Source organism: Oncorhynchus nerka, linkage group LG22, assembly GCF_034236695.1.
Source record: "Oncorhynchus nerka isolate Pitt River linkage group LG22, Oner_Uvic_2.0, whole genome shotgun sequence".
Lineage (NCBI taxonomy): Eukaryota > Metazoa > Chordata > Actinopteri > Salmoniformes > Salmonidae > Oncorhynchus > Oncorhynchus nerka.
Window position 1 is genome coordinate 70601904 of NC_088417.1, and position 27365 is coordinate 70629268.

General features: G+C 45.1%; 1 pseudogene; it reads left to right on the forward strand.

Annotated features, from left to right (window-relative positions):
- The first annotated feature begins 1756 nt into the window (after positions 1-1756).
- Positions 1757-5157, forward strand: LOC115104777 (protein BTG3-like; annotated as a pseudogene).
- Positions 5158-27365: the final 22208 nt, after the last annotated feature.

Consider the following 27365-nt stretch of genomic DNA (forward strand, 5'->3'; position numbering starts at 1 on the left):
CTACTGTAGTTGTACATAAATACTCAATCTGATGATTCTGGATGACAGAATCACAATTGTCTATATATTTAGTTTGTTTAGTTGGTAAATGTTCAAACCTAAAACCTGTTATTCATAATCCAAGCTCAGGGTGGTAGTGTTAACAGAAAGACATCTCAGGTTTACAACACACCCAACGCTTCTACAGCAGCATGCTATGCTTGTTTAGTGATGAATACAGTGGAAAAATACTGATCACTAAAGAAACACCCATGAATGATTCATGGTTTTGATACCATGTCTGCCACCACTTTTATATATCTTATCATAATGGAGCATAATTGTAACTAGTCGGACATAGTGTGTTGGGTCATGCACCTTTGAGATGTGTCAGATAGTAGTAGTGAGCTACGTCACTGTTGGTTTACTGCCAATAAAGAGACAGCATATTTACTACAGTAGCATGCTATGCTTGTTTAGTGATGAATACAGTGGAAAAATACTGATCACTAAAGAAACACCCATGAATGATTCATCTGACGCGGGACGTGGACCCCACTCCATCATAGTCTTGGCCCACTTAAGTGGTGCCTTTGGAGCGGCGACCCTCGCCGCCGACCTCGGACTGGGGACCCTTACAGCGGGCCCTGAATAGAAGGGAGACTCCGGCAGCGCCGGAGTGAAGGGCGACTCTGGCAGCTCCTGACTGACGGGCGGCTCTGGCAGCTCCTGACTGATGGGCAGCTCCTGACTGATGGGCGGCTCTGGCAGCTCCTGACTGATGGGCGGCTCTGGCAGCTCCTGACTGACGGGCTGCTCTGGCAGCGCTGGACAGGAGGGAGACTCTTTATGATTCTCAATCAGAAACATTATTATTACTCTTAGTTTTGTGAATTCTATGAATTATTTTGCAATTAAAAGAGTTTCTGGGTTCAATGACTGAGGACATTCTTCTTGGGCTGCGAGAATACAAGATTTATCTAACACATTAGATAGTGAAAACTATGAATTAAATGCAAATAAACTCAAGACAAAACCACAAAATACAAGTATTGATTTAAATGAGATTTGATCATGTATCTTGTGCATCTCAGTTTTGTCCCTGTATTTAGTTGAGCAAGTACCAATGCATGTACTGTAGAAGGTATACAAATGTGTGGAAATTAGGTCAACATAAAAAATAAATAAAAAACTGAAGTTTTCGGTAGTGGTAATCAATCTGAAGTACCTGAGCCATTCTTCCTGTGTAATAAACACTCCCTGTTCTGAGACGGTAATATCACTGGGCAGAGCTCTGGACGTGTGCTACCTTTGCACGTCGTGTTTCAGTTAATATGTAATCTAAGAGCTGGGAACAACATGGTGTAGGTAGAATAGTTTCCTCACATAGAAACCTGGGACATACACTACATTAAATTACATATTATGATTCTCTGTCTCTGCTCCTTATTGATTGTTTTTGTTCTAAGGTTCACATTCATCCCCGTTCTCTCTTGTAACAGAGATGTTATTTCAATGAAACAGACTAACCTGGATAATTAAAGGTTAAACAAGGCAACAGTAAACATGCCGTCCCTCAGGAATGACGCAGCAAACCCCTTGTGCCAATTGAGATATCGTGTGACTAACAGATTTCAGTTAATCACTATATTTCCCACCTTGGGCCAATCAGTGTAATTTTGTAAATGCCGGATCTCTATGGCAAGACGCATAATTCACTCAAGTTTAGTCAAAATCGGGCCAGTACTGTCTGATATATCAAGTGACTAACGTACTAATGGACGGAGACAGATCCAAAGTCCCCTCCCCTTCATCGTGGGGGACAATAAAAATATTTTGTGCCCAAATAGGGTGAAGGGTCAGAAAGTGACAAACTTATTTAAACTGTACAAAAATATAAACGCAACATGTGTTGGTCCCAAGTTTCATTATCTTAAATAAAAGTTCCCAGAAATGTTCCAAAAGCACAAAAAGCTTATTTCTCTCAAGCCTGCTGCTTCGCTCAGTTGTGTCTGTTTTTTAAAAAGTCTTATGTTTTCTATCTATTATTTATTCATTACACTGTATGTAATAGAAAATGTGCAGTATTTTCTGAACAAAATGACATTTGCGCAGGTACATATCTATAGGGGAGGCATGTTCAATGGGAGGCATTGGAACTGTTCCATCAGATGATGCCTCCCCATAAAACCATGCTTTCTCTCTTTTTAGCATTTCAGGCATTGGGTAGGTACACAGGTGCTACTGTAGGCTGCCTGCAGAACAGCCACAGAGCCACTTGTATCCTTAGGGGTTACTGGCACAGGCTTAGCGTATACTAAAGGCCAAGCCAACATTTTAATGAGAGCAATACATGCATGATGAAGGCCATTAGCAAAGAATAAGACCCAGCGTTTCCTGTTTCAAAATGATTCAGCATGAGTTGCACAAGACAGACAACTAGCTATGAGTTTGTTTTAGTGGTCACACGCCCTTGGCTTGGGTTGCATCAGTTTGATTTATAGTTGTCCAAATGTTGATGAGCAGCAATTACGAATTTGGACCATCATTACAGCATATCAGTCAAACATGATGGAAAGGAGATTGCAGCAGTGGTGTTTTTCCTGAAAAGACTGATCAAGAAGGTGGAAAAGTTGGAGACCCAGAAAGTGGACATGTTTGTGGAGCGGTTGACTGTTGCCCTGCAGGAGAATTCAGGGTGCATTGGTAGCCTGACAACCCCAGCAAATGACTTTAGGTGTATTCGGCTGAACAGGTTGCAGAGGGAGGATCCAGAGCTGCTGCGAGCCTGCCAGGAGAGTGGGGTTCAGTACAAGGACCTTGGCCTGCTCAGGGGAAGTGTGTTGCATATATGGAGAGAAGAAAAATGCTTTCAAGATGGCCAGTTTCTTTGATGATGAGGATGTGACGAAGAAGGTGACCAGCGCGGTTCCTCCTCAGATGAGAATAGTGGCCTCAGGGAAACCCATCCTCCCCCTACCTTCCCCTAAAATCTCCACACATATCAGGTGATCTACCCAGTTGCTCCTTTGCGGCGTCCTCCAGTGCCCAAGCAGAAGAAGATGGTACCCGGTAAATCATATGACAGCCCTCCACATCCCCCTGGCTTCAGACCCCAAGGGAGACACACCCAGCCCTTCACAGACAAAATGTCTGGAATCTGCTGGCCAGAGAGGGGGGCATGGGTACTAGGGTGGAACTCCAGGCCTGGCTTACTGTTAGTGACCACTGTAGCAAGTGTTGACATTAGTTTTAGCCTGTTCCAGGGGGAAAATCTGTCGATGTGCCCTTGAACGATTCATCTAACCGTAAATCGCTCAGGATAAGAGTGTCTGCTAAATGACTCAAATATAAATAGGGCAGCGTGGGTGAGACAGGTATGAGTCACTTAATGAGAGCTTAACAATTAGGAACTGAGTCATGTCTGGAATACCAAGATTCATAGATTGTTCAAATACACTAAATTACCAAAAGTATGTGTGAGCCATTCTGTGAGCTTGTGTCCACTTCGCGTCTGAGCTGTTGTTGCTCCTAGACGTTTCCACTTCACAATAACAGCACTTACAGTTGACTGTAGCAGGGCAGAAATTTGACCAACTGACTTGTTGAAAATGTGGCATCCTATGAAGGTGCCACGTTGAAAGTCACTGTGCTCTTCAGTAAGGTCATTCTACTACCAATGTTTGTCTATGGAGATTGCATGGCGGTGTGCCTGATTTTATACACTTCTCAGCAACGGGTGTGGCTGAAATAGCTGAATCCACTCATTTGAAGGGGTGTCCCATACTTTTGGATATATAGTGTAGTTAATGATAGTTTCCAAGATGGTGGCACAGTAGGACGTTTATATCGATCTTCGTCTTATCCCTTATAAATAGCCGGTCTTTTTCATATATATCTTAATCTCACTTCTATCTACGAACTAAATATACTTTCCTGCAACCCACCTCCCCCAATGTGGTACGGATCTGCTATTTTTATTCCTTATAACTGGAACTTCCATCAGGAGCTAGCCAGCTAACTAGCTACTAGTCTTTGTTAGTCACGGCTAGCTGTCCTCGCCTTTTTCCCCCGGAATCAGCCAGCCTTAGCTCGGACAATCACCTGCCAGTATGCACCGCACGATATCAACCCAGAGCATATCGGACTGATTCTCTCTACCATATCACCGGATTCCTGCCGCTCTGGATCAATACACTGGATCATTAATCCTAGCTAGCTGCTAGCTAGCTAGCTGCAAACGACTGGCTACTGATAGCTAACGCCTCTGTCCTGAAATAAGCACTAGCTAGTCTCGAGCTAGGCCCATATACCAACTAATTCTAGGGCTACAATTACCTCCTTTGCCAATCGGCCTGGACCATTTATTGTCAACATGGAGCCCCGCCGATCCACCATGATTGGACTGCATACGTGATCGCCTGATGTGGTCTCAACAGGCTATTCTGTTACGATATCGCCGCAGAACCATCCACTAGCCCCGGCCCATTAGCTTTTTCTGAATGCTGTGTCCCCTGCTCGCCCAGTGTAGTAGTGAATACCGTATAGCACCCTGTCTAACCTATTGCTACTCTTTTGACCCTATGATCACTTGGCTACACAGCTGATGCCCCCTGGACTGTTTCAATAACCCGGTACTTCATTTTGTTTACCTGTCGGCCCCAGCCTCGAACTCAGGTCCTGTATGTATCTAACTGACCCGCTCTGCCATTTCTTCTCCATTTACCCGTTGTTGTCTTAGCTCTCCTGATCAACACCTGTGATTGCTTTATGCCTCTCTCTAATGTCAATATGCCTTGTCTACTGCTGATTTGGCTAGTTTTTATTGTTTTATTTCACTGTAGAGCCCTAAGTCCCGCTCAAATTGCCTTAGATAGCCCCTTCGTTCCACCCCACACACGAGGAGACCTCACCTATGTTAATTGATGCCTCCAGAGACAAAACCTCTCTTATCATCACACAACCCATAGGTTTACCTCCACTGTACTCACTCACATCCTACCATGCCCTTGTCTGTACATTATGCCTTGAATCTATTCTACCACACCCAGAAATCTACTCCTTTTATTCTCTGTCCCCAGCGCACTAGACGACCAGTTCTTATAGCCTTTAGCCGTTTCCTTATCCTACTCCTCCTCTGTTCCTCTGGTGATGTAGAGGTTAATCCAGGCCCTGTAGCCCCCAGTTCCACTCCTATTCCCCAGGCGCAGTTATTTGTTGACTTCAGTAACTGTAAAAGCCTTGGTTTCATGCATGTTAATATCAGAAGCCTCCTCCCTAAGTTTGTTTTTTCCACTGCTTTAGCACACTCCGCCAACCCTGATGTCCTAGCCGTGTCTGAATCCTGGCTTTGGGAGACCACCAAAAATTCAGAAAATACCATCCCCAACTATAACATTTTCCGCCAAGATAGAACTGCCAAAGGGGTGGAGTTGCAATCTACTGAAGAGACAGCCTGCAGAGTTCTGTTATGCTATCCAGGTCTGTGCCAAAACAGTTTGAGCTTCTACTTTTAAAAATCCACCTTTCTAGAAATAAGTCTCTCACTGTTGCCGCTTGTTACAGACCCCCCTCAGCCCCCAGCTGCACCCTGGACACCATATGTGAATTAATTGCCCCGCATTTATCTTCAGAGTTTTTACTGTTAGGTGACCTAAACTGGGATATGCTTAACACCCCGGCCATTCTACAATATAAGCAAGATGCCCTCAATCTCACTCAAATTATCATGGAACCTACCAGGTACAACCCCAAATCCGTAAACTCGGGCACCCTCATAGATATCATCCTGACCAACCTGCCCTCTAAATACACCTCTGCTGTCTTCAACCAGGATCTCAGCAATCACTGCCTCATTGCCTGTGTCCATAATGGGTCCGCAGTCAAATGCCCACCCCTCATCACAGTCAAACGCTCCCAAAAACACTTCAGCAAGCAGGCCTTTCTAATCAACCTGGCCCGGGTATCCTGGAAAGATATTGACCTCATTCCATCAGTTGAGGATGCCTGGTTATTCTTTAAAAGTGCTTTTCTCACCATCTTAAATAAGCATGCCCCATTCATTTAAAAAAAATGGGAACAGATATAGGAATAGGATGGATCGGACCAATGCGCAGCTTGGTAAGTGTTCATGTTATATTTATTAGAACAGAAACACTAAACAAAATAACAAAGAGAGTGAAAGAAAAACGAAAAAGTCCTGTAAGGTGCAGCAACACAAAACAGAAAACAACTACCCACAACCCATAGTGGGAAAACAGGCTGCCGATGTATGGTTCTCAATCAGAGACTACGAATGACAGCTGCCTCTGATTGGGAACCATACCAGGCCAAAACTAGAAATACAAAACCTAGAACAAAACATAGAATGCCCACCCCAACTCACGCCCTGACCAAACTAAAATAGAGACATAAAAAAGGAACTAAGGTCAGGAAGTGACAGTAGCCCCACCCCCAAAGGTGCGGACTCTGGCCGCAAAATCTAAACCCATAGGGGAGGATCTGGGTGGGCATCTGTCCACAGTGGCGTGGGACGTGGACCCCACTCCACCATAGTCTTGGCCCACTTAAGTTTCGCCTTTGGAGCGGCAACCCTCCCCGCCGACCCCGGACTGGAGGCCCTTACAGTGGGCCCCAAATAGGTGGGAGACTCTGGCAGTGCCGGACAGGCGGGAGACTTTGGCAGCGCCGGACAGGCGGGAGACTCTGGCAGCGCCGGACAGGCGGGAGACTCTGGCAGCGCCGGAGTGAAGGGAGACTCTGGCAGCTCCTAACTGACGGGCGGCTCTGGCAGCTCCTGACTGACGGGCGACTCTGGCAGCTCCTGACTGACGGGCAGCTCTGGCAGCTCTGGACAGGAGGGAGACTCTGGAAGCGCCGGACAGGCTGGAGAACCTGGAGGGAGGAGACGGAGAGACAGCCTGGGTGCATGGGGCTGCCACAGGACCCACCAGGCTGGGGAGACCTACAGGAGGCCTGGTGCGTGGAGGATGCACCGGATGGACCGGGCTGTGAGGGAGCACTGGAGCTCTGGTGCGCAGCCTTGGTACCACTCCTCCAGGCTGGATGACCACTTTAGCCCGGACCCTCCAGAGTGCAGGCACGGATTGAACCGGGCTGTGGGTGAGCACTGGAGATCTGGTGCATACCACTCGCACCTCTCCCTTAGGCTCAATGCCCACATTCGCCCGGCACGGCGGAGCGCAAACATAGGACACACTGCACCCTCCCAGCGCCCTGGAGGCACAGCACGCAGAGCCGGTGCACGATTCCCTGGGCCGAAACGGCGTACCGGAGACCAAACACGCTGAGCCGGCACAATACGCCCTGGCTGGATGCCCACTCTCACATGGCACTTGCGGGGGGCTGGCCTATAGCGCACCGGGCTATGAGCGCGTACTGGCGACACCGTGCGCTCAGGTCTATCGCCTGACTCCGCCAATCTCCCCGTGCTGCCTCTCGTGCCTGTTGCACTGCCTTACCTCATATCTGCGCCGCTCAGCTTTCACTGCCTCCAGTTCTTCCTTGGGGCGGCGATATTCCCCAGCCTGTGCCCAGGGTCCCTTGCCGTCCAATATCTCCTCCAAGTCCAGGAGACCAGAACCCTCTGCTCCTTGTTACCACGCTGCTTGGTCCTTTGGTGGTGGGTAGTTCTGTAACGCTTGTCTTCCTCTTCTGATGAGGAATAGGATGGATCGGACCAATGCGCAGCGTGGTAAGTGTTCATGTTATATTTATTAGAACAGAAACACTAAACAAATTAACAAAGAGAGTGAAACGAAAACGAAACAGTCCTGTAAGGTGCAGCAACACAAAACAGAAAACAACTACCCACAACCCATAGTGGTAAAACAGGCTGTCTAAGTATAGTTCTCAATCAGAGGCTACGATTGACAGCTGCCTCTGATTGGGAACCATACCAGGCCAAAACCAGAAATACAAAACCTAGAACAAAACATAGAATGCCCACCCCAACTCACGCCCTGACCAAACTACAATAGAGACATAAAAAAGGAACTAAGGTCAGGACGTGACATGTACGTAGTGGGTTCATTGATAAGTTGCGTGAGATTTAGGGCATCAAGCTTAGATTGTAGGATGGCCGTAGGTAAGGTGACAGACACTATCTAACACTGATCTGAATAAAAGGCATGGCAAGTCACATCAATTTCTAATGACTAAATGTACTCTAAACAGTATGATGGGAAAGTAAAGACTAGTGTTTAAAATTTGAACACTTTGGATATATAGGTGTTGTCCAGGTTGGAAACTGACTGGAAAAAGCTGACTATCATGTTTAATCTTGCATTCTAAATGCCTGTGTTTTAGATGACGTTGAGGTTATAAATGCCATCTCCCGAGTTGGGCAGTGGTCTAAGGCACTGCATCTCAGTGTTAGAGGCGTCACTACAGATCCTGGTTCGATTCCAGGCTGTATCACAACCGGCTGTGATTGGGAGTCCCATAGGGTGGCGCACAATTGGCCCGGCGTCGGTAGGGTTTGGCCGGGGTAGGCCGCCATTGTAAATAAGAATTTGTTGTTAACTGACTTGCCTAGTTAAATAAACATCTCATGGTTTTACAGTGTAGGCCTACGCAAGTAAATATAATATGTTTTTTGTTGTTGTTGAAGTTACTGGTATTTGAAATAAGGTATTCAATATTACAGTTAAACAGCATTAAGCAGTCTCACAAAGTAAGGGATACGGCTGTTGTAATATCTGTCAGTTTGAGTAGGGGGAAGGTTTGTGACTGGATCGTGTGGATCTGCCACTGACATGGCCTCTCATCTGAGGAGACAGCCATTGCTTTAATCCTGGGATTTCGCAATCTTCTGGGCAAGGATCTGTAGAGGTGGGACTCCAAGGACTGCAAGCCCAGGTCATTGTATGCAGATTCGTAGGAGGCGTCGGTGGAGGCCATGATGAATTTGGTTGAATGCCTTTTGATCGTTGTGGGCTGTGAAACCTGGGTGCCACCTCGGAGCTGCATAATCAAGCGCTGGACTGACAAAGCAGATGTTGACTGTCAGAGGGTGGGTTGCATGTGAAGATGGTTGCATGTCCCATTTTATATTGGCTTCGAATGTCACGCTGAGCGCTTAGGCACTGGATACTACCTCAATTGGAGCGGTAGCCTCGAGGTTAGGGAGGTGGGCCGGTATTCGAATCCCCAAGCTGCCTGTGGGGACATCTGCAGGGAGTGAGTGAAAGGGCTTGTATATCCTGTAAACTACCTAACGCTGTTGTGCTCTTCAGCAAAGCACTTTACACCTAAGTGATCAAGGGGCTCTGCTCGGCAGCATAAAGAATATCTATGCAAATGGACCAATAAAGCAAGTATTGTCTTGTATAGAGAGCATATGGCTGCAATTTTCTTATTTTACATCTTGCTCTACTTGACTTCTACTTAAAGGGTAACTCCAAACCTGTGTACATAGGTGAAAGCTGCGTGTTTCTATGATCTGTGGTTAAAAAGATAGACGAAAGGTCCTAAAAAATGCTTTTCTGTGACATCACTGGGTAAGATTAAAAGGAAGAAAAACAGTGATTTTCAAAACCAGGGACGATATTTTCTTGCTCACCGCAAATATCATAGTGTTTTAAAATCATTGTTTTGAAAAAGTTTCAACTTTTTTGAAGATGTCATCAGGTATAACTTTTTAATGTTATATTTTTTTCTACAAAATATAGAAATTAACTGTTTTCACATAGACTGGAGATAATGAATATTAGGTTGAAAAGTAGGGGAGTTGCCATTTAACTTTTATTTGAGCATAAAACAAGGCTATTTTTGCCTCAGTATGTTTTTCTTTGGCTACAATGGGAAGCTGTGTACGGTTATTGTAACTGAACTTACTGAGAACCACCACAACTACAGACTTACAGTCAACCCGCCAGACCATTCATAAATTACAATTACTGATCTGAAGCAAGGTTCTACTTCACCAACTCCAAATTCTGCAGTATAATTTAGTTTCATTTGTCGGAGCGATTGCTACAAAATAAGCACAAACATGCACAAATTGGGTACAAGGTACATTCCCAAACCTTGTTTTCAGAAAAGAACAGCGATGTTTATGAGTCTTGCAAGACAGAGGAGATTGTGTAAATTGATATAACATGTTGGTTGACATCCCAGAGATAAAATTAACTGTGGTGCTGATAGATACTGTTGTGCTGGCAGACACCCCATAACAACTCAGAGCGATGTCATTTCAGATTTATGTGGCGTAAGTATCCTCACTTTGACAAGACAGGCATCACCCTGATCACCAGCCTGTGGTCAGATATACAGTACCTCCTTACATGGACGGTGCCTATGAAAACATTGAGATGAACAACATGCTGTTTTTCAAAGGTACTGGAGCACTGCACAGGAATAATTTGCATCAAATTAACTGGTTGATAACAAATGCTTTGATGTGTCAATAAATATCCTGCTGTTGCAACTCAATAATAGGAGAGTGACAGTAATTGACAAGAGCGTTGAATGTAGGTACTGCATAATGTGATGAATTAACACATGACATGTTTGTTTTTCGTAGTGAATGGCCATTCGTTTTGTATCGTTCATGCTCCCAGTACTGGGCAGTGAATCAGCAAAATTTCCTCGAGGGCTACCCCATAAACATCTCAGACTTTGGCTTCCCCTCCAGGGTGAAGGCTATAGATGCTGCACTTCTTTCACATTGCCTGCCTCACAGTGTTCTTCACCGGGCACAAGTGCTGGAGGTACTCCTTAGACCTATCTAAGACTCTGCCATAGACTGACTCCTTTAAGACGGGCTCCCTTTAGACTGACTTTACTCCCATGAGACTTCCTCTTTATCTGCCCACTAACACTGTCACATATAATGATTCAACAAATGTGGGTAATGTGGTTATGTAGTCACAAAATATGCTAACAATTCTGTTGCATCATCTGGAACAATGGATCAAGAAACTGTTTTGCTCAAAGAAAACGTCAGTTTATTGTGTTGAACAAGGGGAACCATGTTGGTTTCAACCAGAATGGATATTAGGCTAAATGTACTGTGTATCATGGCAGTTCTGATTCTGAATGATTTTCAGGTATGATGAGGAAACCTACTGCCCAACCATGGCCAGGCATACATACATGACCTGGATGCAGCCATTGTATATGAAGGTAGCTATTGTATATAAATTGCATCCATGAAAATCAGATACCTTTCTAAGTCCTCCCCCAAACCATAAATACATACCATAGAACTTGACTTATGACTGATTTGAACGTCATCACACTCCACATGCTAAACTATCTGTTTTATTTGCAAAATAATGAATCTACTTCCTCAAGGGGTATGTTGAGTATAAAAATGACCCCAAATGCAAACATGTCACTGCCATGGGGCCTGCATATGAGTTACTGGACTGTAGACTGTACAGAACAAATGAACGACAACAACACGCTAAAGAGGCTGATATATCTTCTGCTCAAAGCCTTACACGCTACCTGGCTTCACCCCAGAGACGGTTGTCCAAATTAGGGAGGACTCAATAGAGGAATGTAGTCATATGCATGAAATAGATGTGTCATTCTGTTGTGGTGAAAACCACAACAAATTGGTTTACATCATAGGAGACTTACGCCATTCACAGGTTTTCATTAAATAGACTGGGCAATGTCTTTTTACAGTATCCCACAGCTGTAAGCAATTAAATGCTTGTTTTGAAATCCTGGGATGAATTAACAGGATGCTGTCTGATGAAAGATGTTGCATGATTATGTGATGTGACACTACTTGATAATGATGGTATTTTTTTACCATATTAATGATTGTCACGTATACTCCCTCTCCGGCACTCGAGGTCACCAAGGCTGCTCATTATTACGCACACCTGTCACCATCGTTACGCGCATCAGCGCCTCATCAGACTCACCTGGACTCCATCACGTGCCTGATTACCTTCCCTATATACAGTGGGGCAAAAAAGTATTTAGTCAGCCACCAATTGTGCAAGTTCTCCCACTTAAAAAGATGAGAGAGGGCTGTAATTTTCATCATAGGTACACTTCAGCTATGACAGACAAAATGAGGAAAAAAATCCAGAAAATCACATTGTAGGATTTTTTATGAATTTATGCAAATTATGGTGGAAAATAAGTATTTGGTCATTAACAAAAGTTTATCTCAATACTTTGTTCTATACCCTTTGTTGGCAGTGACAGAGGTCAAACGTTTTCTGTAAGTCTTCACAAGGTTTTCACACACTGTTGCTGGTATTTTGGCCCATTCAGATCTCCTCTAGAGCAGTGATGTTTTGGGGCTGTTGCTGGGCAACACAGGCTCCAAAGATTTTCTATGGGGTTGAGATCTGGAGACTGGCTAGGCCACTCCAGGACCTTGAAATGCTTCTTACGAAGCCACTCCTTTATTGCCCGGGCGGTGTGTTTGGGATCATTGTCATGCTGAAAGACCCAGCCACGTTTAATCTTCAATGCACTTGCTGATGGAAGGAGGTTTTCACTCAAAATCTCACGATACATGGCCCCATTCATTCTTTCCTTTACAGTCATCCTGGTCCCTTTGCAGAAAAACAGCCCCAAAGCATGATGTTTCCACCCCCATGCTTCACAGTAGGTATGGTGTTCTTTGGATGCAACTCAGCATTCTTTGTCCTCCAAACGCGACGAGTTGAGTTTTTACCAAAAAGTTATATTTTGGTTTCATCTGACCATATGACATATCACATCTCTAGTAAACTCCAGACGGGCCTGGACATGTACTGGCTTAAGCAATGGGACACGTCTGGCACTGCAGGATTTGAGTCCCTGGCGGCGTAGTGTGTTACTGATGGTAGGCTTTGTTACTTTGGTCTCTGCCGGTCATTCACTGTGTGGTTCTGGGATTTTTGTTCACCGTTCTTGTGATCATTTTGACCCCACGGGGTGAGATCTTGCATGGAGCCCCAGATCGAGGGAGATTATCAGTGGTCTTGTATGTCTTCCATTTCCTAATAATTGCTCCCACAGTTGATTTCTTCAAACCAAGCTGCTTACCTATTGTAGATTCAGTCTTCCCAGCCTGGTGCAGGTCTACAATTTAGTTTCTGGTGTCCTTTGACAGCTCTTTGGTCTTGGGCATAGTGGAGTTTGGAGTGTGACTGTTTGAGGTGGTGGACAGGTGTCTTTTATACTGATAACAAGTTCAAACAGGTGCCATTAATACAGGTAACAAGTGGAGGACAGAGGAGCCTCTTAAAGAAGAAGTTACAGGTCTGTGAGAGCCAGAAATCTTGCTTGTTTGTAGGTGACCAAATACTTATTTTCCACCATAATTTGCAAATAAATTCAGTAAAAATCCTACAATGTGATTTTCTGGATTTCTTTTCTAATTTTGTCTATCATAGTTGAAGTGTACCTATGATGAAAATTACAGGCCTCTCTCATCTTTTTAAGTGGGAGAACTTGCACAATTGGTGGCTGACTAAATACTTTTTTGCCCCACTGTAAGTCACTCCCTTAGATTATTTTCCTAGGTGTTGTTGTTTCTGTTCCAGAGTTCATGTCTTTACCCTACCTGTGTTTCTTGTTTTGTCCTATGTCAATGTATTTATTAAATACACTGCCTGAACTTGTTTCCCGACTCCCAGTGTAAAGGTTACAGAATAAAGCTACACCAAAGGGAAGCACCAGGGAGTGTTTTTTTTGTTAGTATGGGTCGCGTCAGGTCCGGGTGTCGCTACAGGAGCAACTGGGGACAACTCGGCTGGCTCGCCCGGTTTCCATGGCCAGAGAATTGAATGTTCATTTATATACCATAAGCTGCCTCCAATATCATTTTAGATAATTTGTATAGCATTGTAGCTGGGCTCTGCCTGGCCAGAGAGGGGGGCATGGGTACTGAGGTGGCACTCCAGGCCTGGCTTACTGTTTGGGACCACTGTTGCAAGTGTTGACGTTAGTACAGTATTAGCCTGTTCCAGGTTCACTGAGTTGTTGAGGGTAACTAATAGAGCAAGCAATAATTAATGGGCGGCAGGTAGCCTAGCGGTTAAGAGCGTTGTGCCAGTAACTGAAAGGTTGCTGGTTTGAATCGCCGAGCTGACTATGTAAAAAAAATCTGTCAATGTGCCCTTGAGCAAGGCACTTAACCCTAATTGCTCCTGTAAGTTGCTCTGGATAAGAGTGTCTGCTAAAAATTAAAATAGGGCAGCGTGGGTGAGATAGGTATGAGTCACTTATTGAGCGCTTGCCAGTTAGGAACTGAGTCATGTCTGGAATACCAAGATTCATTGATTGTTCAAATACACTACATGACCAAAAGCATGTGGACCCCTGCTTGTTGAACATCTCATTCCAAAACCTTGGGCATTAATATGGAGTTGGCCCTCCTTTGCTGCTATAACAGCCTCCATTCTTCTGGGAAGGCTTTCCACTAGATGTTGAAACATTGCTGCGGGGTCTTGCTTCCATTCAGCCACAAGATAGTTAGTGAAGTTGTGCACTGATGTTGGGCGATTAGGTCTGGCTTGCAGTCGGTGTTCCAATTCCTCCCAAGGGTGTTTGACTGGGTTGAGGTCAGGGCTCTGTGCAGGCCAGTTAAGTTATGCCACACGATCTCGACAAACCATTTCTGTATGGACCTCGCTTTGTGCATGGGGACATTGTCATGCTGAAACAGGAAAGGGCCTTCCCCAAACTGTTGCCACAAGGTTGGAAGCACAGATTTGTCTAGAATGTCATTGTATTCTGTAGCGTTAAGATTTCCCTTCACTGGAACTAAGGGGCCTCACCCGAACCATGAACAACAGCCTCCGACCATTATTCCTCCTCCACCAAACTTTACAGTTGACACTATGCATTCGGGCAGGTAGCGTTCTCCTGGCATCCACAAAACTCAGATTGATCCGTTGGACTGCCAGATGGTGAAGCGTGATTCATTACTCCAGAGAATGTGTTTCCAATGTTCCAGAGTCCAATGGCGGCGAGCATTACACCACTCCAGTCAACGCTTGGCATTGTGCATGGTGATCTTAGACTTAAGTGCGGCTGCTCGGCTATGGAAACCCATTTCATGAAGATTCCGACGAACAGTTCTTGTGCTTTCATAGGCAGTTTGGAAATCGGTTGTGAGTGTTGGAACCAGGGACAGACCCTTTTTACACCCTACGTGCTTCTGCACTCGGTGGTCCCGTTCTGTGAGCTTGTGTGAACTTCCACTCAGCGTCTGAGCTGTTGTTGCTCTTAGACATTTCCACTTCACAATGACGGCACTTATAGTTGACTGGGGCAGCTGTAGTAGGGCAGAAATTTGACAATCTGACTTGTTGAAAAGGTGGCATCCTATGAAGGTGCCACGTTGAAAGTCACTGTGCTCTTCAGTAAGGTCATTCTACTGCCAATGTTTGTCTATGGAGATTGCATGGCTGTGTGCTTGATTTTATACATTTCTCAGCAACGGGTGTGGCTGAAATAGCTGAATCCACTAATTTGAAGGGGTGTCCACAAACGTTTGTATATATAGGGTAGTTAATGGCTTTGATATAACTATTAATATATTTAAGGTTTATATATATTTAAGGTTTATTTTGAATTGTACTCATTTGCAGCTTAAAGCTGAATTGCAGCATACATACATTGTAAAACTACGTTTTCAGGATCTGATCACACTGATCATTTTCTGTAACACTTTCAATGAAAATGCGTCAAAGTATTTAGATTGCAAACACCAGAACATGTTATTGACTAACACTTTTTAAACACATCAACACATGTATTCAGCACAAGGTGTTTCATTTTTAAACACTAATCACTGGAAGTGTTGTTTTAACACTGTAGGGTGTAAAGCCATATTTTAATATTTCCCAGCATGCCTTTCGAGTGAATGTGAGAGAGACATGGTTGTTGTATTCAATAACTTCTGTTCCTGGAGCTAATTATTGTGTTTAAATGAAAAGTAAATCCTTTATGACCAAATATGAAAGATTTCTTAAGGCCTAGTTATCCTCAACATTGTTGTCTGAAAAGCCTTGCTCATGAGCAACATCAGATCTGCAAGTCACACTAGTTTGTGTAGTGATTAGTAATTCCAATCCAGCCAGAGGGATAATATCCAAGAATTTGAATATTTCATCAATCAATATCTGCACTCAGAATTACTACTATGATGTAGAATATATTAGACAATACAACCTAAAACATCTAAACAGGAACAACCATCTCAGTAACTAACGGGTGCAATAAATCCAACCCCTACAGATTGTATTAGTTTAGAAAAATGTAAGTCATTTATCTTTGTATAGTATGAGATAAAATAATCAATCAATGTGCATGAGATATTAAAACAAACTATGCAATAAATCCAACCCCTACAGATTGGATTAGTTTAGAAAAGTGTAAGTCATTTATCTTTGTATAGTATGAGATAAAATAATCAATCAATGTGCATGAGATATTAAAACAAAATATTCTACAAAACCTGTTGGGAAGTATGATAATGTCGCCCTACCACGTCTTTTTCACTCAGAGAATTAACGGAAATTAACTCAACGCAGTTGAGTAACAACAACACCACGCGATTGAAAAGATTTCTTGAATCAAATGTCCTGTTCAGTTGCGCTGAAATGTAGGTATCCCAGAGATCAAATTAACTGTGGTGCTGATAGATATTGCCGTGCTGGCAGACACCCCAGAGCGATGTCATGTCAGATTTATGTGGCGTAAGTATCCTCACTTTGACGAGACAGGCATCACCCTGATCACCAGCCTGTGGTCAGATATACAGTACCTCATTACATGGACGGTGCCTATGAAAACATTGAGATTAACAACATTCTGTTTTTCAAAGATACTGTAGCACTGCACAGGAATAATTTGCATCAAATTAACTGGTTGATAACAAATGCTTTGATGTGTCAATAAATATCCTGCTGTTGCAACTCAATAAGAGGAGAGTGACAGTAATTGACAAGAGCGTTGAATGTAGGTACTGCATAATGTGATGAATTAACACATGACATGTTTGTTTTTCGTAGTGAATGGTCATTTGTTTTGTATCGTTCATGCTCCCAGTACTGGGCAGTGAATCAGCAAAATCTCCTCGAGGGCTACCCCATAAACATCTCAGACTTTGGCTTCCCCTCCAGGGTGAAGGCTATAGATGCTGCACTTCACTTTCACATTGCCTGCCTCACAGTGTTCTTCACCGGGCACAAGTGCTGGAGGTACTCCTTAGACCTATCTAAGACTCTGCCATAGACTGACTCCTTTAAGACGGGCTCCCTTTAGACTGACTTTACTCCCATGAGACTTCCTCTTTATCTGCCCACTAACACTGTCACATATAATGATTCAACAAATGTGGGTAATGTGGTTATGTCCAATATAGTCACAACATATGCTAACAATTCTATTGCATCTTCTGGAACAATGGATTAAGAAACTCTTTTGCTCACAGAAAACATCAGTTTATTGTGTTCAACAAAGGGAACCATGTTGGTTTCAACCAGAATGGATATTAGGCTACATGTACTGTGTATCATAACCTGGTGGGTGGCATTTCTGATTCTGATTGATCTTCAGGTATGATGAGGAAACCTACTGCCCAACCGTGGCCAGGCATACATACATGACCTGGATGCAGCCATTGTATATGAAGGTAGCTATTGTATATAAATTGCATCTGTGAAAATCAGATTCATTTCTAAGTCCTCCCCCAAACCATAAATACATACCATAGAACTTGAGTTATGACTGATTTTGAATGTCATCACACTCCACATACTAAACTACCTGTTTTATTTCCAAAGGAATTCATCTACTTCTTCAAGGGGTATGTTGAGTATATATATTTGACCCCAAATGCAAACATGTCACTGCCACGGGGCCTACCAATGAGTTAATGGACTGTACAGGACAAATTAATGACAACACGCTAAAGAGGGGAGATGGCTGATCTATCTTCTGCTCAAAGCCTTACACGCTACCTGGCATCACCCCAGAGACAGTTGTTCAAATTAGGGAGGACTCAATAGAGGAACGTAGTCATATGCATGAAATAGATGTGTCATTCTGTTGTGGAAAACCACAACAAATTGGTTTACATCATAGGAAACTTAAGCCATTCACAGGTTTTCATAAAACAGATTGGGCAATGTCTTTTTACAGTATTCCACAGCTGTCAGCAATTAAATGCTTGTTTTGAAATCCTGGGTTGAATTAACAGGATGCTGTCTGATGAAAGATGTTGCATGATTATGTGATGTGACACTAATTGATAATGATGGCATTTTTACCATATTAATGATTGTCACGTATACTCCCTCTCCGGCACTCGAGGTCACCAAGGCTGCTCATTATTACACACACCTGTCACCATCGTTAAGCACACCAGCGCATCATCAGACTCACCTGGACTCCCTCACCTGCCTGATTACCTTCCATATATGTGTCACTCCCTCAAGTTATTTTCCTAGGTGTTATTGTTTCTATTCCAGAGTTTATGTCTGTACACTACCAGTGTTTCTGGTTTTCTTCTATGTAAATGTATTTACTAAATACACTCCCTGAACTTACATTTACATTTACATTTAAGTCATTTAGCAGACGCTCTTATCCAGAGCGACTTACAGATTGGTGCATTCACCTTATGACATCCAGTGGAACAGCCACTTTACAATAGTGCATCTAAATCTTTTAAGGGGGGTGAGAAGGATTACTTTATCCTATCCTAGGTATTCCTTAAAGAGGTGGGGTTTCAGGTGTCTCCGGAAGGTGGTGATTGACTCCGCTGTCCTGGCGTCGTGAGGGAGTTTGTTCCACCATTGGGGGGCCAGAGCAGCGAACAGTTTTGACTGGGCTGAGCGGGAACTGTACTTCCTCAGTGGTAGGGAGGCGAGCAGGCCAGAGGTGGATGAACGCAGTGCCCTTGTTTGGGTGTAGGGCCTGATCAGAGCCTGGAGGTACTGAGGTGCCGTTCCCCTCACAGCTCCGTAGGCAAGCACCATGGTCTTGTAGCGGATGCGAGCTTCAACTGGAAGCCAGTGGAGAGAGCGGAGGAGCGGGGTGACGTGAGAGAACTTGGGAAGGTTGAACACCAGACGGGCTGCGGCGTTCTGGATGAGTTGTAGGGGTTTAATGGCACAGGCAGGGAGCCCAGCCAACAGCGAGTTGCAGTAATCCAGACGGGAGATGACAAGTGCCTGGATTAGGACCTGCGCCGCTTCCTGTGTGAGGCAGGGTCGTACTCTGCGGATGTTGTAGAGCATGAACCTACAGGAACGGGCCACCGCCTTGATGTTATTTGAGAACGACAGGGTGTTGTCCAGGATCACGCCAAGGTTCTTAGCGCTCTGGGAGGAGGACACAATGGAGTTGTCAACCGTGATGGCGAGATCAACTTGCTTCCCGACTCCCAGTGTAAAGGTTACAGAATAAAGCAGCATATAGTTGAAGTCGGTTTACATACACCTTAGCCAAATACATTTAAACTCAGTTTTTCAAATGATCTGACATTTAATCCTAGTAAAAATTCCCTGTCTTAAGTCAGTTAGGATCACCACTATTTTAAGAATGTGAAATGTCAGAATAAAGCAGAGAATTATTTATTTCAGCTTATACTTCTTTCATCACATTCCCAGTGGGTCAGAAGTTTACATTCACTCAATTAGTATTTGGTAGCATTGCCTTTAAATTGTTTAACTTGGGTCAAACATTTCGGGTGGCCTTCCCCAAGCTTCCCACAATAAGGTGGGTGAAATTTGGCCCTTTCCTCCTGACAGAGCTGATGTCATCTATTTTGTGAAGTGCACCAGTCCCTCCTGCAGCAAAGCACCCCCACAACATGATGCTGCTACCCCCGTGCTTCACGGTTGGGATGGTGTTCTTTGGCTTGCAAACAGTTCTATTTTTGTTTCATCAGACAAGAGGACATTTCACCAAAATGTACGATCTTTCTCCCCATGTGCAGTTGCAAACCGTAGTCTGGCTTTTTTATGGCGGTTTTGGAGCAGTGGCTTCTTCCTTGTTGAGCGGCCTTTCAGGTTATGTCGATATAGGACTCGTTTTATTGTGGATATAGATACTTTTGTACCTGTTTACTCCAGCAAGGTCCTTTGCTGTTGTTCTGTGATTGGTTTGCACTTTCCACACCAAAGTACGTTCATCTCTAGGGGACAGAACGCGTCTCCTTCCTGAGCGGTTTGACGGCTGCGTGGTCCCATGGTGTTTATACATGCGTACTATTGTTTTTACAGATGAACGTGGTACATTAAGGCATTTGGAAATTGCTCCCAAGGATGAACCAGATTTGTGGAGGTCTACAATTTTTTTCTGAGGTCTTAGGCTGATTTCTTCTGATTTTCCCATGATGTCAAGAAAGGAGGCACTGAGTTTGAAGGTAGACCTTGAAAAACATCCACAGGTACACCTCCAATTGACTCAAATGATGTCAATTAGCCTCTCAGAAGCTTCTAAAGCCATGACATCATTTTCTGGAAATTTCCAAGCTGTTTAACTTCTTTGGGGTACCCCCCCTTCTCAATTTCCACCTAAAGACACACCCTAATCTAACTGCATGTAGCTCAGGCCCAGAAGCAAGGATATGCATATTCTTGGTATCACTTGAAAGGGAACACTCTGAATTTTGTGGAAATGTGAATTGAATATAACACAATAGATCTGGTAGAAGAAAATACAAGGAAATAAACATATGAACAAGAACAGCCAAACATACAGATAGGATGCTGGGGATGATTTGAATGAAGAACATAAGATAGCAACAATAGCTGAGCAAAGTTTTAGACTGATAACTTCAAAAATGAGCGAGCTACATGGCATTGAGCATGAAGTCACCCAGGTGTCCCACACAAATGTACCCAAGTGGCCAAATTCGTACAGTGATACATTTTGAAGGAAAGAGCTATATACAAATTACATAAATGCTATTCTACCACACCCCACAAAAATATTAAAAAAATAATAACAATTAAACAAAACAAGGGTAACTACTTACACATTTTCTATTTACAATATTGTGAAGACCCTCAGTCTTCTACACAATATTGTGCTGCTGGTGCCATGGCCCATAGCAGTCTCTTTCTGCTGTAAAGCAGAGGCTTACTGAACAGGTGGTGCAGGTGAAGGGGCATTTCCTGTGACAAAGGGCACAACGACGTCTCCCTGCTGTGCCCTTTTTGCCCGGAGGCACATTCATGCCTGCAGAGATTAATCTGGGCAGGTGAACACCACTGTTTGGAGCAGAAGGGACAGAGGTAGAGGGGACAGAAGGTGGCTGCAGTAGACTTGCTGTAGCTAGCAAGCTCCTGGATAAGCAGCTCCCTGAAGGCTAGCTGTGAGATGGGGGGCTGCCCACAGCTCTTGGCCATTTCCTTCTGGAGGATGAAGGCATTCACCACAGCAATGTCAATGAAATTATAGAAATATTTCTTATACCATTTCATGGTCTTGTGGACAACATTGTAGTATCTTATCAGTGCACTTGACAGGTCCACACCTCCCATGCCCTTGTTGTAGTCCTTCACAGCAGCTGGAATGGGAAAAAATGTTTGTGGTCCATGCCCCGCTACTGTCCTTCACATGCCTGACAACGTGATCGCCACTGAAGGACTTGTGGATAGTTGTGCACATGACCACCTCTCCGGTATCCATCCACTTTACAAAGAGCAGGCCATCTTCACGAATCCATCACATGGTACCCCGCTCAGCCCGCTTAGGCATGTCATTCACCTTTGTTTTTGGAAAGCCCACTCTGTTGGTCCGAATGGTGCCACAAGCCCACACATCCTGCTTTCTCAGCTCTGTAAACAGGGTAGGGCTTGTGTTGAAGTTGTCCACAAACAGTTTGTTGCCCTTCCCCAGCAGTTGAAAATCCAATAACTCCATAACGGAATCATAACTCAGTCCATTACCGGTAGCAAAACTGAAAGATTCATCTTCCTAAAGCAACTCGGTCTCGCTTTCTCTATCAATTTCCTCTATAATTTGGGTTAAATCTGTATATACAGACTTTGTTTTAGCTTTTCCTGATTTATTCGCCATATATATATATATAAACTTGCTGAAAATGCTATTGACTATGTACTGCTATGTGTAACACTCGTGGCTCTATCAAGTAGAATTTGCAATGGCGAATGAACCTCTTTTACGCCAGAGTTTACGACATGGGCTGATCTTCGAACGTATAACCTTCACATATTGCAGTTTACCTCAGCTCATTGGCTATCTTCCAAGCTAGATTTCAAGATGATCAGTGGTCATTGGGCCAAAATAGTCAATCAACGATAGACCAGTCCTACCATTGGTGCGCAATGAGGTCATTGATTGGTGTCTTCAAATCGGTTTGTTTCCGTCAATACGTCCCGGGAAAAGAACCATCAAGTATGGTTGTGTTAGTAACAACCAGAGAATTGCAATGAAACCAACCATGACTGGATAAATGTTTTGTTTAGTGTTGTTTAGTGTTTAGTGTGTTAGGCTATATAAATGGATGTTATCAAACAAAACGAACATTCACTGTGTAGTTAGGACACTTGGCATTGCCACCAGAGGAAGATCTTCAAATGTAAGCGATTTGTTATTTCTGACTTTCGTGATGGTAATGCTTGGTTGGAAAATACTAGTAATACTTGTGTGTGCGGGGCGCTGTCCTCAGAAAATCGCTTGGTTTGCTTTCGCAATAAAGCCTTTTGGAAATCTGACACAGTGGCTGAATTAATAAAACGTTCATCTTTTAAATGATGTAAGATGCATGTATTTACAAGAATGTTTAATATAATGAATGGTGTATTTAGAATATTAGCGCTCTGCAGTTTCACCGGATGTTGGCCTGGTGGGACGGTAGTGTCTCACCTACCCTAGAGAGGTTAAAGGCACAGTCAACTTAGTGTATGTAAACCTTTGACCCACTGGTCAATTTGTGGAGTGGTTGAAAAACAAGTCTAATGACTCCAACCTAAGTGTATATAAACTTCCAACTTCAACTGTATAGCCGGAAATAACTTTTGGATATCAGAAAGGCTGTAACTCACCAGCATTATGCACAGAAATACGACTTTCCTGAATTGGATCCTTTGTTTGTACCCCCAGGGCAATTGAACTCATCCCAGAGGCTGCTCCAAGACACAGTCGGCGGAGAAGTATTCGGAGTGGACTTCTAGTCCGAGGCGTGCACACCGTCCACTGCTTCCGAGTATTTTACCCGCTAATGTTCAGTCCTTGGACAATAAAGTAGATGAGCTCAGGGTGAGGATCTCCTTCTAGAGCGACATCTGGGACTGTAACATATTCTGTTTCACAGAATCATGGCTCTCTCCGGATATACTGTCCCCATCCATACAGCCATCTGGGTTCTGAGTATATCATGCACACATGAATAAAGAACTCTCCTAGAAGAAGAAAGGCGGTGGTGTATGTTTCATGGTGTTATGAATTTCCTCCTCCTCCTCCTCCGAAGAGGAGAGGCGAAACGGATCTGAGGACCAATATGCGTCGTGGTAAGTGTCCATGGTTCTTTTTAATACGTTAAGGTACACATGAACAACTGACTACAAAAAACAAGAAATGTGAAAACTCAAAACAGTCCTATCTGGTGCAAACACAGAGACAGGAACAATCACCCACAAACACACAGTGAAACCCAGGCTACCTAAGTATGATTCTCAATCAGAGACAACTAATGACACCTGCCTCTGATTGAGAACCATACTAGGCCGAAAACAAAGAAATACCAAAAACCTAGAAAAACAAACATAGACTGCCCACCCAACTCACGCCCTGACCATACTAACTAAATACAAACACAGGAAATAAAGGTCAGAACGTGACAGTACCCCCAAAGGTGCGGACTCCGGCCGCAAAACCTTGACCCATAGGGGAGGGTCTGGGTGGGCGTCTATCCGCGGTGGCTCTGGCGCGGAACGCGGACCCCACTTCACCATTGTCTTAGTCCGCCACATTGGCTCTCTAACCATGGCAACCCCTCTCAATGACTCCACTGGACAGAGGGGCAGCTCGGGACAGAGGTGCAGCTGCTCGGGACAGAGGTGCAGCTGCTCGGGACAGAGGGGCGGAAGCTCTGGCGCCTCTGGGCTGAGGGGCTCTGGCGCCTCTGGGCTGAGGGGCTCTGGCGCCTCTGGGCTGAGGGGCTCTGGCGCCTCAGACTCCGGCAGCAGCGCCAGACAGGCGGGAGACTCCGGCAGCAGCGCCGGACAGGCGGGAGACTTCGGCAGCAGCGCCGGACAGGCGGGAGACTCCGGCAGCGCTGGAGAGCAGGAAGGCTCTGTAGGCCTGATGCGTGGTGCTGGCACTGGTGGTACTAGGCCGAGGACACGCACAGGAAGCCTGGTGCGGGGAGCTGCCACCGGAGGGCTGGTGTGTGGAGGTGGTGACGGATAGACCGGACTGTGAAGGCGTACTGGAGATCTTGAGAGCAGGGCTGGCAACAACCGCCCTGGCTGGATCTTCAGTCTAGCCCGGCAGATGTGAGGAGCTGAGATGTAGCGTACTGGGTTAAGCACGCGTACTGCGGACACCGTGCGTTCCACCGCATAGCACGGTGCCTGACCAGTACCACGCCCGCCACGGTTAGCACTGCTAGGCGCACTGTAGCACTGAGCTGGCACAGGACATGCAAGGCTAGGGAGGTGCACAGGAGGCCTGGTGCGTGAGGCTGGCACCATCTTCACCAGCCGACTAGCACGCACCTCAGGACGAGTATGGAGAGCTGACCCAGGTGTCATCAAATCCTCGACACGCTCCGTCGGGCGAATTCCGTGTCTCATGCACCAACACAGCAACTCCCTCATATCTCTCTCCTCCAATCTCCCCATTAACTCCTTCACAGTCTCTGCTTCGCTCACCTCCAACACCAGCTCTGGTTCTGAGCTCCTCCTTGGCTCCTCACGATAAGCGGGGGGAGTTGGCTCAGGTCTGACTCCTGACTCTGCCACACTCCCCCTGTGCCCCCCCCAATAAATATTTGGGGCTGAATCTCGGGCTTCCGTCCGCGCCGCCGTGCTTGCTTCGCCAACCTCATTCTCCTGTAACCTTCCGCGCACTGCTCCATCGAATCCCAGGCGGGCTCCGGCACTCTCCCTGGGTCGACCGCCCACCTGTCTATTTCCTCCCAAGTTGTGTAGTCCAGATTCTGCTCCCATGTCCCGAAATCCTGACCTCGCTGTTGCTGTTCCTTCTCCTGCTGCTGCTTTTGCTGCAGCTGCTGTTGACCACGCCGCTTGGTCCTGTTGTGGTGGGTGATTCTGTTATGAATTTCCTCCTCCTCCTCCGAAGAGGAGAGGCGAAACGGATCTGAGGACCAATATGCGTCGTGGTAAGTGTCCATGGTTCTTTTTAATACGTTAAGGTACACATGAACAACTGACTACAAAAAACAAGAAATGTGAAAACTCAAAACAGTCCTATCTGGTGCAAACACAGAGACAGGAACAATCACCCACAAACACACAGTGAAACCCAGGCTACCTAAGTATGATTCTCAATCAGAGACAACTAATGACACCTGCCTCTGATTGAGAACCATACTAGGCCGAAAACAAAGAAATACCCAAAACCTAGAAAAACAAACATAGACTGCCCACCCAACTCACGCCCTGACCATACTAACTAAATACAAACACAGGAAATAAAGGTCAGAACGTGACACATGGTGTGATTGTGATGACTTCCTGTCCTTTTGTTCACCCGACCTAGAATGCCGACCGTATTACCTCCCAAGACAATTATCTTTAATTATACTAACAGCCGTGTATATTCCCCCTCAAACCGATACCACAACGGCCTTAAAGGAACTACACTGGACTTGTGCAATCTGGAAACCACGTTTATTGTAGCTGGAGATTTAAAAAATCTAATGAGGAAAACGCTACCGGAGTTCTATCAACACAATGCCTGTAGTACTCGTGCTACAAAAACTATCGACCATGATTATTCCCCCTTCCGGAATAGCTACAGGGCACTCCCACGTTCTCCCTCCATTTTGCTCCTCTCTTCTTATAGGCAGAAACTCAAACAGGAAGTACCCGTGCTAAGGTCTATTCAACGCTGGTCTGACCAATCAGAAATCATGCTTCAATATTATTTTGATCACATGGACTGGGATATGTTCTGGGTTGCCTCAGATAATAACACTGACGTATACACTGACACGGTGACTGAGTTCATCAGGAAGTGTATAGGGGATGTTGTTCCCACTGTGACTATTAAAACCTATCAAAACCAAAAACCGTGGATAGATGGCAGCATTCACGCAAAACTGAAAATGCGAACCACCGCATTTAACCATGGCTAGGTGACTGGGAGTATGGTAAAATACAATGATTCCCTCTGTAAGGCAATCAAACAGGTAAAACGTCAGGACAGAGACAAAGTGGAGCCACAAATCAATGACACAAAACGTATGTGGCAGGGTCTACAGACAAACACGGATTGCAAAGTGAAAACCAGCCATATCCCGGCTACCGACGTCTTGCTCCCGGACAAGCTAAACACCTTCTTCGCCCGCTTTGAAGATAACACAGTGCCACCAATGCTGCCCGCTGCCAAGGACCCTCCTTACCTGACACCCTGGACCCACTTCAATTTACATACTGCCCCAACAGAGCCACAGATGATGCAATCGCCATTGCACTGCACACTGACCTGTCCCATCTAGAGGAGGAATACTCATTTATATAAGAATGCTGTTCATTGACTATAGCTGAGCCTTTAACACCATAGTACCCTCCAAGCTCAACATTAAGCTTTGGGCCCTGGGTCTAAACCCCGCCCTGTGAAACTGGGTCCAGGACTTCCTAACGGGCCGCCCCCAGGTGGTGAAGGCAGGAAACAACACCTCCACTATGCCGATCCTCAGCACAGGGGCCCCACAAGGGTGCGTGCTCAGCCCCCTCGTGTACTCCCTGTTCCTCCATGACTGCGTGGCCACGCACGCCTGCAACTCAATCATAAAGTTTGCAGACAAGGTCCCTGGTGGAGTGTTGCCAGGAAAAAAACATCAACAAAATGAAGAAGCTGATCGTGGACTTCAGGAGACAACAAGGAGAACACACCCGTATTCACATCAACAAGACTAAAGTGGAGAGTGAAAAGCTTCAAGTTCCTCGTCGTACACATCACTGACAATCTGAAATGGTCCACCCACACAGACAGTGTGGTAAAGAAGGTCCAACAGCACATCTTCAACATCAGGAGGCTGAAGAAATTTGGCTTGGCCCATAAGGCCCTCATAAACATTTACAGATGTACAATTGAGGGCATCCTGTCGGCCAGGATCACTGCCTGGCACGGCAACTGCACCGCCTGCAACCACAGGGCTTTGCAAAGGGTGGTAAGGTCTGCCCAACGCATCACCAAGGGTACACTGCCCTCCAGGACACCTACAGATC